Source organism: Micrasema longulum, unplaced genomic scaffold (assembly GCF_059751315.1).
Source record: "Micrasema longulum isolate JH-2025_06_02 unplaced genomic scaffold, ASM5975131v1 h1tg000597l, whole genome shotgun sequence".
Taxonomy (NCBI): Eukaryota; Metazoa; Arthropoda; class Insecta; order Trichoptera; family Brachycentridae; genus Micrasema; species Micrasema longulum.
In genome coordinates this window covers 865,258-878,866 of record NW_028277793.1, presented here as the reverse complement: position 1 = coordinate 878,866, position 13,609 = coordinate 865,258, and the positions used below count along the sequence as shown (strand labels likewise).

The following is a 13,609-nucleotide window of genomic DNA, read 5'->3' as shown; positions in this document are numbered from 1 at the left end:
GGCTGAATCCAGTCGCATATGTGTTTTATTTTCTTCTAGCCTCCACTATCCATGCCCGGCAGCCGTTTAAGAGTGTCAATTTGCTTTCTTTAATAACCAAAAATAATTTATCTATTCCACTGCGCTGTTCATTTTTCTATTCATTTTTATAGTGGATCTTCGCGCTGCGGGGTAAAATAATTTATTTATGTGGGTAAAGTTTATAGTGTACGATTTCAGGTAATGTAGCTATAGTCCTTAAATATAGCTTGATTAGAATGACAGCTGTCAAACTAATTTCATTAGTGATGGGAAATTGCTGATCACTGATCAAATCGATTTAATCAGTTATTTCATGCAATCATGAAACTCTGTTTCCGAAAATTGATATAAAAAACGCAAAAACAAGCCTATTATAGTGTGTTTAACACAATCACTCACCAACAAATAAGACATTTATACTTTTTTCATGAACAACATCAAATGAATTATTTTTTATTCGATCAATTTACATTGATCAATTTGTCCCATCTCCAACGTTTTTGCAAAATGATGTAACCTTGTAAGAACGTCGTTAATAATTAGGTTTATTTTAACAATGTTTGATTATGTCCAAATGCTTGCAGACTGGCTGGATTTCCTCCCTAGGGAGTTGTTCATATTTAAATTTATTTCAACAGAGAGGGAAAAAGTTTTCGAGAAGAAATTTGGAAGTCTAGGCATTTACACACTTAAACCAGCCAATGACAGGTCATAAGCCCTGTAAATGCCTAGACTTCCAAATTTCTTCTCGAAAACTTTTTCCCTCTCTGTTGAAATAAATTTAAATATGAACAACTCCCTAGGGAGGAAATCCAGCCAGTCTGCAAGCATTTGGACATAATCAAACATTGTTGAATTACTACCTGGTAAAAGAAGAAGTATAAAAATTGGAAAATTGTTTCCAGGCGTTGCCTAGTAGGTGATTTGGTTCAGCCGGATGAATCTCACCCACGTGATAAAGGTTTCAGCTCTTTCACTTCACAAAAATCAACAGATGGAAGAGTTGAGGAAATGTGGATGTTCAAACATGGGCAGAATGGTGAATGTTACACAGTGTGTAAAGTGGCCACTTAAACCAGCCAATGACAGGTCATAAGCCCTGTAAATGCCTAGACTTCCAAATTTCTTCTCGAAAACTTTTTCCCTCTCTGTTGAAATAGGTTTATTTTAGTTTTAAAGCTGATTTTATATATTAATGTTGATTTATGTGTCAAGCATTGTCTTAAAAAAATAAATTAACACTCCAGATACGAATGATTTTTCGTGTGTCAATATAAATAACTCCTTTGACGTTACTACAAAGTTATGTCTTTACTTTTTCTGACAAATGTCATTGTAATCCAGCTATATTTTAAGGACTATAGTAGCTATGTGAGTTATCAATAAACAAAACGTAGCTGGCAATTGAAGACATTTACGGAAGATTTCTGACCCACGACGACGATGCATGTCATGCAATTGCCGTAATTTGGTTGAATAATTATAAGGTGTAGATTGTACATGTACAGTCTGGTCGTGGCAGGATGTTATTCGCTGAATACTTGCTTGCTTAGCCGAGCAAGACCTTGCAGACCTCCAGATGTTGGCGATGCTATAACAAGGTTCGTTGTGATAATATATCATTTGACTGCATAAATGCATGCATAACAAACACCAGACCGAGTCTCCTAGCTAAATAATCATATGTGCACCTGCATTTATGTAGGTATTAAGGTGCTATTAGTGAAATTCAAAAAATATTATTAAAAGATTACTTAGTTTTCTTTGAAAAATACATGATTATTAAATGGGATGAAAAACGTGAATACACATTCATCAACGGTCGTTTAAGATATTTAAGTTAATTTTTAAATCGATTTACTTCAAGTATTTCTAGTATTGATACCTATCTAATTTCTTAATTTTTAAGCAATTATTTATTTATTATATATACAATTACAACAGTTACGTGAAGAAACATAAATGCAAGAAACTGAACAAAAAGAACATAAAACTATTTAGCAAAGAAAAACAAGGGCAAAACAATAATTGTATACAATATATTCAAAAAAACGAAAGATCTTAAACTTTGAGCTAAACCATGCCAATCCAACTTCATCCCACACCGTTTAGTCGCGAAAAGATCTACGAAAAGCCGGAAGATCTATCCCAAAAAATTCTAATTATGTAAAATGTTGACATTTTCTGAGTTTATATGAAAATAATGTCAGGTTTTAATTAAATGATTGGCAAAATTAGAATTAAGTATCTTTATTGTTCTTCCGGGATTTCGTAAACCTCCACTAAGATATTTCACTATTTTTTTAGAGGAAAAACCCGCTAAGCCTGTATTTTAGAGGCTCGTCAGCAGGTGGGAAAGATAGAAAATGGAACGAGGTTATAAAAATGCACCACAACGCCAACCATGACCAATTGAGAAAATAATCTTTCTTGAATTTTTTCTAGCAACTGGCGGGAACAGAACCTGCGACGCCAATTTCACAGTTGGCAGTCTAACCAACTGCGCCGCGGCGCGTCAATGTTTCATATTATAACGCAACATCATCAATGAGGAAGTTCAGCCCCATGGGAAATTTGATTTAAAAAATGTATTCTTACGCGCGGTAAAAATAAGAGCATTAAATTGAACGGCTAAAAATATGTGAAAAAATAGTAAAAATGTTTTTTTTAAAACGAATTACTTTGCATGACGTCATAAGTTTTTTTTGCACCCCAACGGGCATTGAGGCTCATTAACAGTGGTGAATTAACAGTACACCCAGGCTTGAGAAAAATCACATTTAATTTTTGTGTTCTCACCGGAAATCGAACCCAGAACCTTCGGTGTATTTTTTTCCAAATAAACTAATGATAATAGAATTCCGCTTTACGGTAAGTCAACTGAAGAATCAGCAGAACTCGTCGAGAAGAAGGGGAAGAGAACTTGTGACGTCACACGTGAAGTAATTTCAAATATACAAAACTTTAAAATATCAAGTGGTAATAATACGATACATAAAGATTTTGTACATAAAATGGCTTAGTTTAATAGTCTATTAACAAATAAAAAAATATTTTTAAAAGACTGAACTTGTTGATTCAACAACCGCACCGCAATGCCTTAAAATGTTTTAAAATACGTAATTCAAATAAGTTACTCTACCTTTATTTTCTTATATTTTTTATGTTTCTTCAGACGTGATTTAGACAAAGTTGCTGTCGTGCTTTCTTCGATATCGGATGGGAGATGAATGCTCAGTCGAATTATCGTAGTGTCAAATTAATCTAACGACAAATTTACTTTGGCATTTGGCATAAATTCAACATTCTTATAGATAAACTCTACATTCATCCTTCCTCAATTCGGTTTTATTTTTCCACTCAATTTCAAATAATAATCATATAAGTGTTATGTAGGTACATAAATATACCGTTTACTCGATAGATAATAATTAAATTAACACGACAAGTTTCATTTTTTCATAACCCAATGCCTAAAAAAAATATGTTCAAAATTCATTTATTCATAGTAGTTGCTCCAAGTTTAACATACTATTTTACCATTTGGATATTTTAAATACGAAATTTTATGACTTTGAAAAATTTATTTAAAAAAAAAATTAACTGATATGTTTATCAGAGTATAATTGAACGTATTTATGCAGAAAGCAGCCAGCCATAGAAAAGCGAAACTGAGATAATAGAACTTTTGTGAAAAGAGTGAACAATCAAATCTACACAACAGTTGGAATGTTATTTACTTTGACAAATGATAAATATTGCGTACATAAGTTTTTTAATAATACAAAAAAGAATTAAATCGTGTATTTAACTAGTGATAATGGTTTTTAAAGTCTGGCTGACCACACAACCTAAGACGTGCATTTTGCAGAAAACAACCAACCCTAGTAAAACTCTCACCGTGTATTAATCATGTTATTTTATATTTATATTAACGTACTTAATTGTAGATAATCGCTTAGTTAATTCGTCATAATAACTTTAAAAACAATTTGATTACACCACATGTTAAAGGAATTTTGGTGATTTTTTAAAGTCTGGCTAGTCTGGCTGACCACACAACCTAAAATATGCACGAGGTGTCATTTGGTATTAGAACATGTTTTTTTTATAACGGGTATTTTTAAATTAATGAATTTATACAATTAAAATACATTTGTATTTATTGGTATTAATTTATTTTAGTGAACTAGATTTCTGGAGGCATTAATCGTCTCATCGGCAAATACACGTGGGTGTTTTCTGCAAATTAAGAAATGCCGTTTTTGTGATCAACACTATTTTCAGAAGGTGATTATTACAGATTAAAACAGCCGTCCGGTCCACTGGCCGTTTTCTGCATAAGTTCATTTCATTTGCGTATATTTTAATGCATTTTAATAATATTTATCATACCAAATTGGTCAGTTCTATTGTATCAACAATATTTTGAGTTTGTCCAAATTTTTGTAGACAAGGACTGGATTCAACTCCCTGGGGAGCTGTTAACATAAACATATTACAACAGAGATGAAGAACATTTTAGAGAAGGTAATATAGAAGTCTAGGCATCTACAGGGCTTATGACCTGTCATTGGCTGGTTTAAGTGGCCACTTTACACACTGTGTAACATTCCATTCCATTCTGCCCATATTTGAACATCGACATTCCTTCAATTCTTTAATCTGTTGATGTTTGTGAAGTTTCTTCTTACCTTCTCTAAAATGTTCTTCATCTCTGTTGTAATATGTTCAAGTTTTATTGCAAAATTCAAATACCTCTAATATTCTTTACAACGCTCTTCTTTTCTTTTCTCGTGTTATCTTTGATATTTTCTCCTGAATGTGTAACATGTTTCACTATCATATTTATATTTGTGAAAAACTGGATGTATGCAGTATGTACAATGTTTCAGACTTATTTATTTCTATAATTTATGTTGTTTTCCTAATAAAATGTTATCATTGTTAGCGATTATCAACACTTATGTAAGTGTTATGATAGTCAATTTGGTTTAGGTCAAATTATGTCTTATTTATTCATCCGAGGTTTACTTTACTTTCCTATGTATCTCTCTTGCGGTGCCTTGTCAGGTCCCCCGACGCGACGTTGGCGATCACTACAGCGAACAGCAACCATCTCATACTCTTATATTTAACTGCTCATTGGATGTAATCGCCATAGTGATTCCTGGGAAAAGATGACCAGAGTGGTTTCACGTTACCTTCCCTTAGCTGGTTGTTTCTGGTTTAGAGGCGCCAGAAACTCACCTTTCATCCTCTCGTTATCTAATGTGATCACACCGTTATTATTACTATTTTTTTATTATATGTTCCCTTTCCCTTACTTACTCATTCTTATTATTTTCTAAATATGTTTTTTATTATTCATTCGAAAAATTGTCGTCGCCCGTAAATCAATAAAAACATTTTGCTTGTTATTATTTATCACTGTTACTGTGCCATTATCCACTACCAGTGAATATAGAATAGTGAAAACATACTCATCATTCTTGTTCGTGAAAAGTTAAACTTTGTTCCTTACAGGCTATAATTTTTTTTTTTTTTTAGACCATTTTTATTTATCTAAAAATTTATATGTTATGTACTTATGGTTATGGTTATGGTATATATATATTTTCACTATGTTTACTAGTATGTTATGGAATCACAAAAATAAAATAAAATACTCAAGTACTGTAAAACAAAACAAACTTGCCGGTCTTGACCCTAGTTCGACTAGTAACGATTTTTTTTTAAATTTTATTTTATTAGGTAATTAAACAAAGATACATACTAGAAAACATACAATTTCAAAGCATTCGTCGAGGGCTATCTCTATGTTGAACAATATCACTTTGGACATTGACATTTTTCACGTCTCTGAGGGAGTTTTTCGTTACAAGATTCTATTACTTTTTTAACATATTATTCTTTGAATATTATGTATACTAATGTGTTTTTTTTTATATGTACCTAATTTTACCTAATTATTTCTATATGTATGAATTAAGATATTTTATTTTGTAATGTACATATATATGAATAAATAAATGATAAATGATACAATTTTACATGCATATATATCTTCAATTATAGAATTACACAAAATAGATTCATACATTAAGTTGTAAAACATATTTTTTAATATTTTTTTTATACAGGATACAATGCAATAAAAATCAAGTTGTACGTGTGTACTTATTGAATAAGATTTGCCCCTCTGCCTGGAACCAATTGCCTTCAAACTTACGAATCATCGACAGTCCCAGTCAGTTCAAATTCCAACTAAAATCCCACTTCTTTAGACTATCATACCCTCAATTTTAAGTCTGGAAATATAATGTATCACTTAAGTTTAGTTAGAATGTAAGTTTAGATATACAATTGTAAAGCGCCCTTGAGGTGATTTTTTACAAAAAATGGCGCTATATAAATCAGCCAAATATTATTTTTATAAGATTTATTCCTAAGAGATTATTCGCAAAAGCTGAGAGAGTATCATGAAAAATGACAATTTTATTGTTTATCCACACCATATCATATACATAATAAAATTATACATTTATGCAAAGTTGCTTTGACTGTCCTCTTAGAGTTATACCTCGTTCTAAGACTGTAAAAATTTAAAAACTATAATCAATACATAGAAAATAAAAATAATGGTAGTAAACATAGTGAAAATATAGTTTAAAAAAACATAACAAAATACATATTAAAAAACATAGTGAAAATATACTAAAATACAGTTTTACTGTCTTTTAGTATATTTAAAAATACGTAGATAGTAAAAAAACATAATAGATACACTTGTATGTACATTTTGTACTCTCTGTAACAGATTGCACAGTGAAGTTGTTGGGGTTTATTTAAAAAGCTAATAAATTGAAGTTTGACGGTCTTTACCTATAATTCGGATATGACGTTTATCCGTGTAAATTGCTTATGTAAACGAATAAATAAGGTATGTGTTGCATACCTTTTTGTACGTAAGTGGTGAATTTTTAATCAATTTATTTAAAAAAATAATACCTACTTGAAAACTACGGTTCATCAAAATACGTAGAAAAATAAATGTATTTCAAATCTCTGTTACATTTTTAATTTTATACATCTTTGTACAAAAATTAAAAGTGTTAATAATTTTATCTGCTTATTTTGAAATATAAAATTAACATATTTATCCTAGTATTATTATTGCATAACTTGTTAATACGTTATACTAATTCAATAACAACAAATCCCCAATATTTTAATAAAAACTTACCTTTTATTGTGTAAAGATATCACGATAGCAGCGCTGTGATTTAAATTGACAAGTCAGACATATGGACACAATGTTTACAAAAATTTCTAGCAGGTCCGGAGCGGGCACTGAAAACTTAAGAGGGTCCGACTCCAGAACGCAACACATAAATAAACTCCGAAAGTCAACAATACAGTCCAAAAAAGTTGCTGTCAATGAACAAATATCTAAAAACACCAGATCAAATAACAACAAATCACTCACAATAAATTCGAGCGATCGACTTCAATGTTTGGCGAGAAACATTGGCGATACGCCGCTACACTTCTCACTGACAAGAAAATGTGTGTATTTTAAATTTCAATTTAAAATGTTCGTTGAAACGACAGTACAGTGTAAAGTTCGTAGTTGTACAGACAACGCGCAGAACACGACCGCATCCGACGCGCGATGGCGTCACACTGAGGCAGGGTTGTCGGATGGCGGGTCGCACGCGGTCGATGGGAGGCACGGTAACGGAATAGTGGAATAGCTTTCGGAGAAGTGTGCAGCAACTCTCAAGTCTAGTGTGGGGATATCTCGGTATCTTCGGCATTGTACGACCGGCCTGGCGCCTGCGCCGTGTGATGCCCAATATTTTGATTATACGCGTTCCATTAGGATATTGGCGAGAGCATAGCTATAGCTCCTCTTTATCTTACCGACTAATAGCGGATAGCGCGAGCGGCTGAAATACGCAAAACCGAAAACGCCGGTAACTGTAAAAAACAGGTTGTTTTGGTTGATTGAAAGCTTTTTTCGCGTAACTAAAAATACCCCGGAGAAATGTTTCGGTTCTCGCTTTAATTAGGCACCGGAGATTTGTTGTTTACCACAAAACCGTTTTTTTTAAACTAAAAAACACCTACGAAATTCAAGTACATTGGTCAACTACAACAACAAACCATCACGCCGTTTCCCCGTAAGTGTAGGCAGGAAGGATAGAACGCCATATCACTCTAGCTTTGCATACAGACCTCGCTTCCTCTACATTCATACATCTTCTCATGCACGCACGCCGATTATTCCTACTTTTGACATGTCCGTCTTCAAGTATTTGATGGACTTGATCGTGCCATGTCTTTCTCGGTCCTTCTCGTCTTCTGCATCCATCAACATTCGCACCGTAGATCCTTTTAGCCGTTCTTTCGCTGTCCATTCGCTCTACATGTCCAAACTAACGCAGCACCGTTTTCTTGATTCTATCGATAATGCATGTCTCAGCCTTACACAGTTCACGGTTACATCGTTTTACCACACATTCGCCTGAGGGATTGCATTTTGAGAGCATTTAACCTACTTTCATCACCATTTTTCCAATTCCATACTTCGCTCCCATACATTAAGAGTTGGCACTAGAACTCCACTGTGAACTGTTAGTTTAGCCTCCTGCGATAAACATTGGTCTTTTATCTAATAGCATTATCAGCATTCTATGTCACAGAATTAGTAAATATTACGTGTATTATTTATCTTTGTTTCCAACAGTGTTTTTCAATCTTTTTGAATACGAGAAGAAAAATGAGAAATAGCTGGCAACCCCTCCCCCACAGGATCATCATTTGCCTCGCTCGGGGGGTCGCAGCCAGGTCCTGGATACCGAGGGTAGCGCCAGATCTATAAAAATCTGGCGCTACTCTCCCCCAGGATGCCAGTTTTTCGTGCTTCAGTTTTTACTTTTGCCTTGCTTGTGCCCACGATCCCTCTAGCCAGGCCCAAGGGGTCGCGAGTGTCGCGACCCACAGGTTGAATAACATAGTTGAAGGGAAGATGGTCCGTCTTAAGCTTTAGGTGTAAGGTGACAATCCAGGGAATCTGAAATACTATAATATTTATAAATATTTCGACTCGATGGCTGCTCTCAGGTAAAAATCCTGAATAAGGAAATCAAGTGAAGATAAGATGGCGCGTTCGCCTACCATACTTGAGGTCCCGGGTTCGATTCCTGGAAAGATCGACATGAAATATTTGTTTTAAAGGTGGTTTTACTCTGCAATATTTAATTGTTCCTGGACTTACAAGAATGATCACCTTAACTTCATGTAACAATACACTGTATTTTTGTTGCAACAGAGAGGGAAAACATTTTAAAGAAGGGAATATGGATGTCTAGACATTCACTGGTTAGGCTGGTTTAAGTGGCCACTTTACACACGGCAAGATTCACCATTCTGCCTATGTTTAAGCATCCATATTTCCCTAACTCTTCCATTTGTGGACTTTTGTGAAATAAAAGAGCTGAAACCTTTATTTTGTGAGTGAGATTCATCCGGATGAACCACAGTTAGTTGCAACAATTCGCGAACCGTATACCCGTATAATGCTATTCTGAATCGACTCCATGTACTCGGCAATAACTATTCCGACGTTGCTGATATTTTTAATATAAAGTATAGCTTTTATAAATCAACCCTATTCAATTATTTCAAAGCTAATGAACGGTAATTTACATTTTTTAGATTATCGTGCTTTCTATGTTTACTTTTGTATGGGTACTATTGTGTACCATATTTACATGTATACTTATCGTTTAAATTACTTTAATTGTCATTTTTATAACAATTTTTAAAAATCTTTTTTTCGAGACAAAAGAATTTAATTGTATCCAATAAACTTATACTTTGTACCTTTTAAAAAAATACATATGTAAATTATTTTCCTTTTAAAATTTTATTTGCACACATTGTTTAATTATTTTTTACGTCTAAATATGTTATTTTTACAAAACTGCTGTGTTATATGTATAGTATTTTTGTAAAATAATACTTTTCAATTTAATTAAAAAGTTTTTCACATTATATTGAAATGTTCATATTATTTTTAATAAGTATCTTTTTAAGGTAAAAGGCACTGCGTGCCGTGTATATTAATAAATAAATAAATCCCTATTCAGTGGGCTGAACCATTTCACCTACTAGGCAACGTTTGAAAACATTTTTTTAATGTTTATGCTTCTTATAGTAGTTAGTTTAATCAACAATGTTTTGAGTACGTCCAAATGTTTGTAGACAGGCTGGATTTCTTCCCTTGGGAGTTATTTAGATTTGAATTTGGCATACGAATGCAGTGCCTGTCATAATAATGATGATCTTGAAACTAGATAGAAAAATGTAATTATTAGCTTATTTCATTTGTTCACTAGGTATTATCTAATTTTAGTTGTAGGGTTGTAGGTTACGCAGGTTAGGTACCACTGTCATTTTTCTTTATTGGTTGATCTAATAGTTGTCGGCCTCGTGGTGTAATGGTCAGCGCGTTTGCCTACCAGGCAAGAGGTCTCGGGTTCGATTCCCGACATGGTTAATTTAAAATATTGATTTAAAAGGGTGCTTTCACTCTAGAATATTTCGTAGTCCCTGGACTGGTACCTGAAGCGTAAGACTGATCATCTTACCTTTATATAACAAAAAAATGATCAAAATACGCTGCGATTGGTTTACCAATGCAGAGCCCTATGCATCATTAGGTGCGGAAAGGGAATGATGATGATGATGGTTGATCTAATATTTTTATCTTTATATTTCAATTTTAATTTAAATAATTGATTATTAATTTAGGAGTATATTGTATTTTCAAATAAAAAATAATAATTGTTATGATACACATTTATTATTAAATACTGATTAACCGTACTTTCTCTTATCAATTGTTATTCTTTCATTCGTTTTTATTTATCTCTTTTGTTGAAAACGTGTGTCAGACCAATCGTGTCTCATGGCGTATGCAGTAGAGACGAGGGCAGATACGGTGAGAACAAAAAATATGTTCAGCACGTCAGAGATGAAAGTGCCAAGGACAATAGCAGGAAAATCCTAAGGGACGGAATCCGGAATCAAGAAATTTGACATACTTGCGATACCCAAGACAAAGTACCGTGGAGCTGAACAAGGAGAAAATTGAGGAGAGATCACGCCGATATAATGGACAGCTCCAGAATCCCCTATTCCGTGGCCCATGAAATCCCAGCTGGTTGCCGTCTGCCTGGAAAACCACTAAAGCGATGGAAGGTCAGCTGGGCCTCGATTACAATGAGAGTTATCTTCGACTGTCTATAAAGAAAGAACTGTATTTCAGTACGAAAATAAGTATATTTGTATGAACATTTAAAGTATCTTCGTCGGTAACCTATAATTGAATAGGTTTAGAATAAAAAAATGTATGCATATTCTGCTTTTCATACAGAAAACGATATTTTACTTTGTAGATAAAATTGAAGATAAATGTTAACTTCACATTGTAATCGGGGCCCCAGGTATGTATTCTGATGGGAAGTTAAAATTTATCTTCAATTTTATCTACAAAGTAAAATGTCGTTTTCTGTATAAAAATAAAAATATAGTATGTTTACATTTTTTTTATAAACATTCTTAATTACCGGTTACCGACGAAGATACTTTGAATTTTCACACAAATACACACACTTTTATACATAAATATCGATATTAGTTTATACCGTCTCAGTATATACCGATGAAGATAGCCGTTCAGAATCGCGGCCCTGGAACCCAGCGTCACCTCTAGCCGATAACAGATCAACCGATCTAAACTTTTGTGGAGAAAAGATTAAAACTCGATCTAAACCTCCTGGTGCCTTCAACAACGACAACAAACCATCACGCTTTTTCCCGTAGGGGTAGGCAGAGAGGATAGAACGCCATATCACTCTGTCTTTTCATACAGACCTCGCTTCCTCTACATTCATACGTCTTCTCATGCACGGACGCCGATTATTCCTACTCTTGACATGTCTATCTTCTAGCACTTTTCAGTCTTCATCGTTTTCTGCATCCATCAAAATTCGCATCGTAGATCCTTTAAGCCCTTCTTTCGCCGTTCATTCGCTCTATATGTCCAAACAGACGCGAACCCCTTTCACGATTTTGTCGATAATGCTTGTCGCAGCCTTACATCGCATCTCGACTTCATTCAATGTACTTTCAACATTGTTTTTCAAATTCCATCTTTGCTCCTATGCATTATAGTGTCTGCACCAGAACTACCTTGTGAACTACTAGTTTTGCCTCCTGCGACGAACATTTGCTTGCCAATGTAGATTTAAATGCACCGTTCGCCCTGTTCCCGTCACTCACCTTCCTTTCAATATATTTCCCAGTATTTCCATCCCCAGTAAACATATTTCCCAGATATGCAACTTATTCTACCTGATTTAGAATATTTCTGTTCACTTTATTAAAATTTCATTAAAAGTAAATATTCAATTACTTTTAATAGTTTTGTATCTAAACATTTTCTTTGAATATTTTTATGAAATTTTCGGATCAACGCTGCTTACGCGGGCGTTTATGACTAAAGAGACGAAATATGTCCATTTAAAAATAAGAAAATATTTGTTATTTTAGATTAGAATTCGATTGTTGTCCAGTGACGGTGTTGCAGACTTTCACTTATCTGCGCTTGCACCCAACGGTGCATTGAATATTGCAATTGGGATACTTTTTCTCAAGGGTAATTTTATCGTGTTGTTTTTAATGTTTATTCCCGTGTTACAAGAGCTTCTTTCCGTGGTACTTATCATAAAATATAACAACAAATGTCTTAGGTGAGTAAATCAATTAATGATTTAAATTAACGCAGTCGGGTCTCTCAAATTACACCAACGGTAAAACAATACAAGTGTAAATCAACAATGTTTTGAGTATGTCCAAATGGTTACAGCCAAGGCTGGTTTTCACTCCCTAAGGAGGGAGGGAAGATTGAAATTTTCTTGCAACAAAGAGGGAAACCAAATTTCAAAAGTGTAAACATTTATGTTTATTATTTCAAAAGTATGAAAGCGTTAACATTCATCATCATACCCAGCGATGGGATTCAAACTTTTCGAGAACCGGTTCGCCCTCTCCTAATAATATGTACCTTTAAGAAAGAAAGAGGTAAGAAGAAAAAAATAATAAACAAATATTTTTATAAAAACGCACTACTTTGAACGACGTCACTGGTTTATATAAACCAACCAATGTTATGAGAGCTGTGAAGAATACCCGGTTTGCTTACCGTAAATGAACCAATCGGAAGAAGTGACAGAGAAGAACCTTTGACGTCACACGCGGAGTTATTTCAGAAATACAAAACTTCAAAAAATCTTAGTGCTGATAATACGATATTTGTTTTTTTTTTCAATATTTGGCTTAGTTTAACAGTCTATTAATAATATATTTTTTTAAATGACACTTAACCTCCTCATTTTGTATTTTGAGTACCTATTTTTATGATTAAATAAAAAAATATAAATGTTAGGTCAAAGTATAGGTTAGGTGACTTTAAAGGTCATATTTTTTAAAGTAGTAGGTGGGTATGTCATATTTA

The 13,609-nt window shown here is 33.6% G+C and overlaps 1 protein-coding gene across 1 annotated transcript in view; it reads right to left on the bottom strand.

The window, feature by feature from the left end:
- Positions 1-7,816, bottom strand: part of LOC148280287 (uncharacterized) — a 600,658-nt gene extending 592,842 nt beyond the window's left edge. Inside the window, exon 1 of the mRNA XM_088228576.1 lies at positions 7,268-7,816. The gene's annotated coding sequence lies outside the window, so the exon portion shown is untranslated. The remainder of the gene's footprint in view (positions 1-7,267) is intronic.
- Between the last annotated feature and the right edge of the window lie 5,793 nt (positions 7,817-13,609).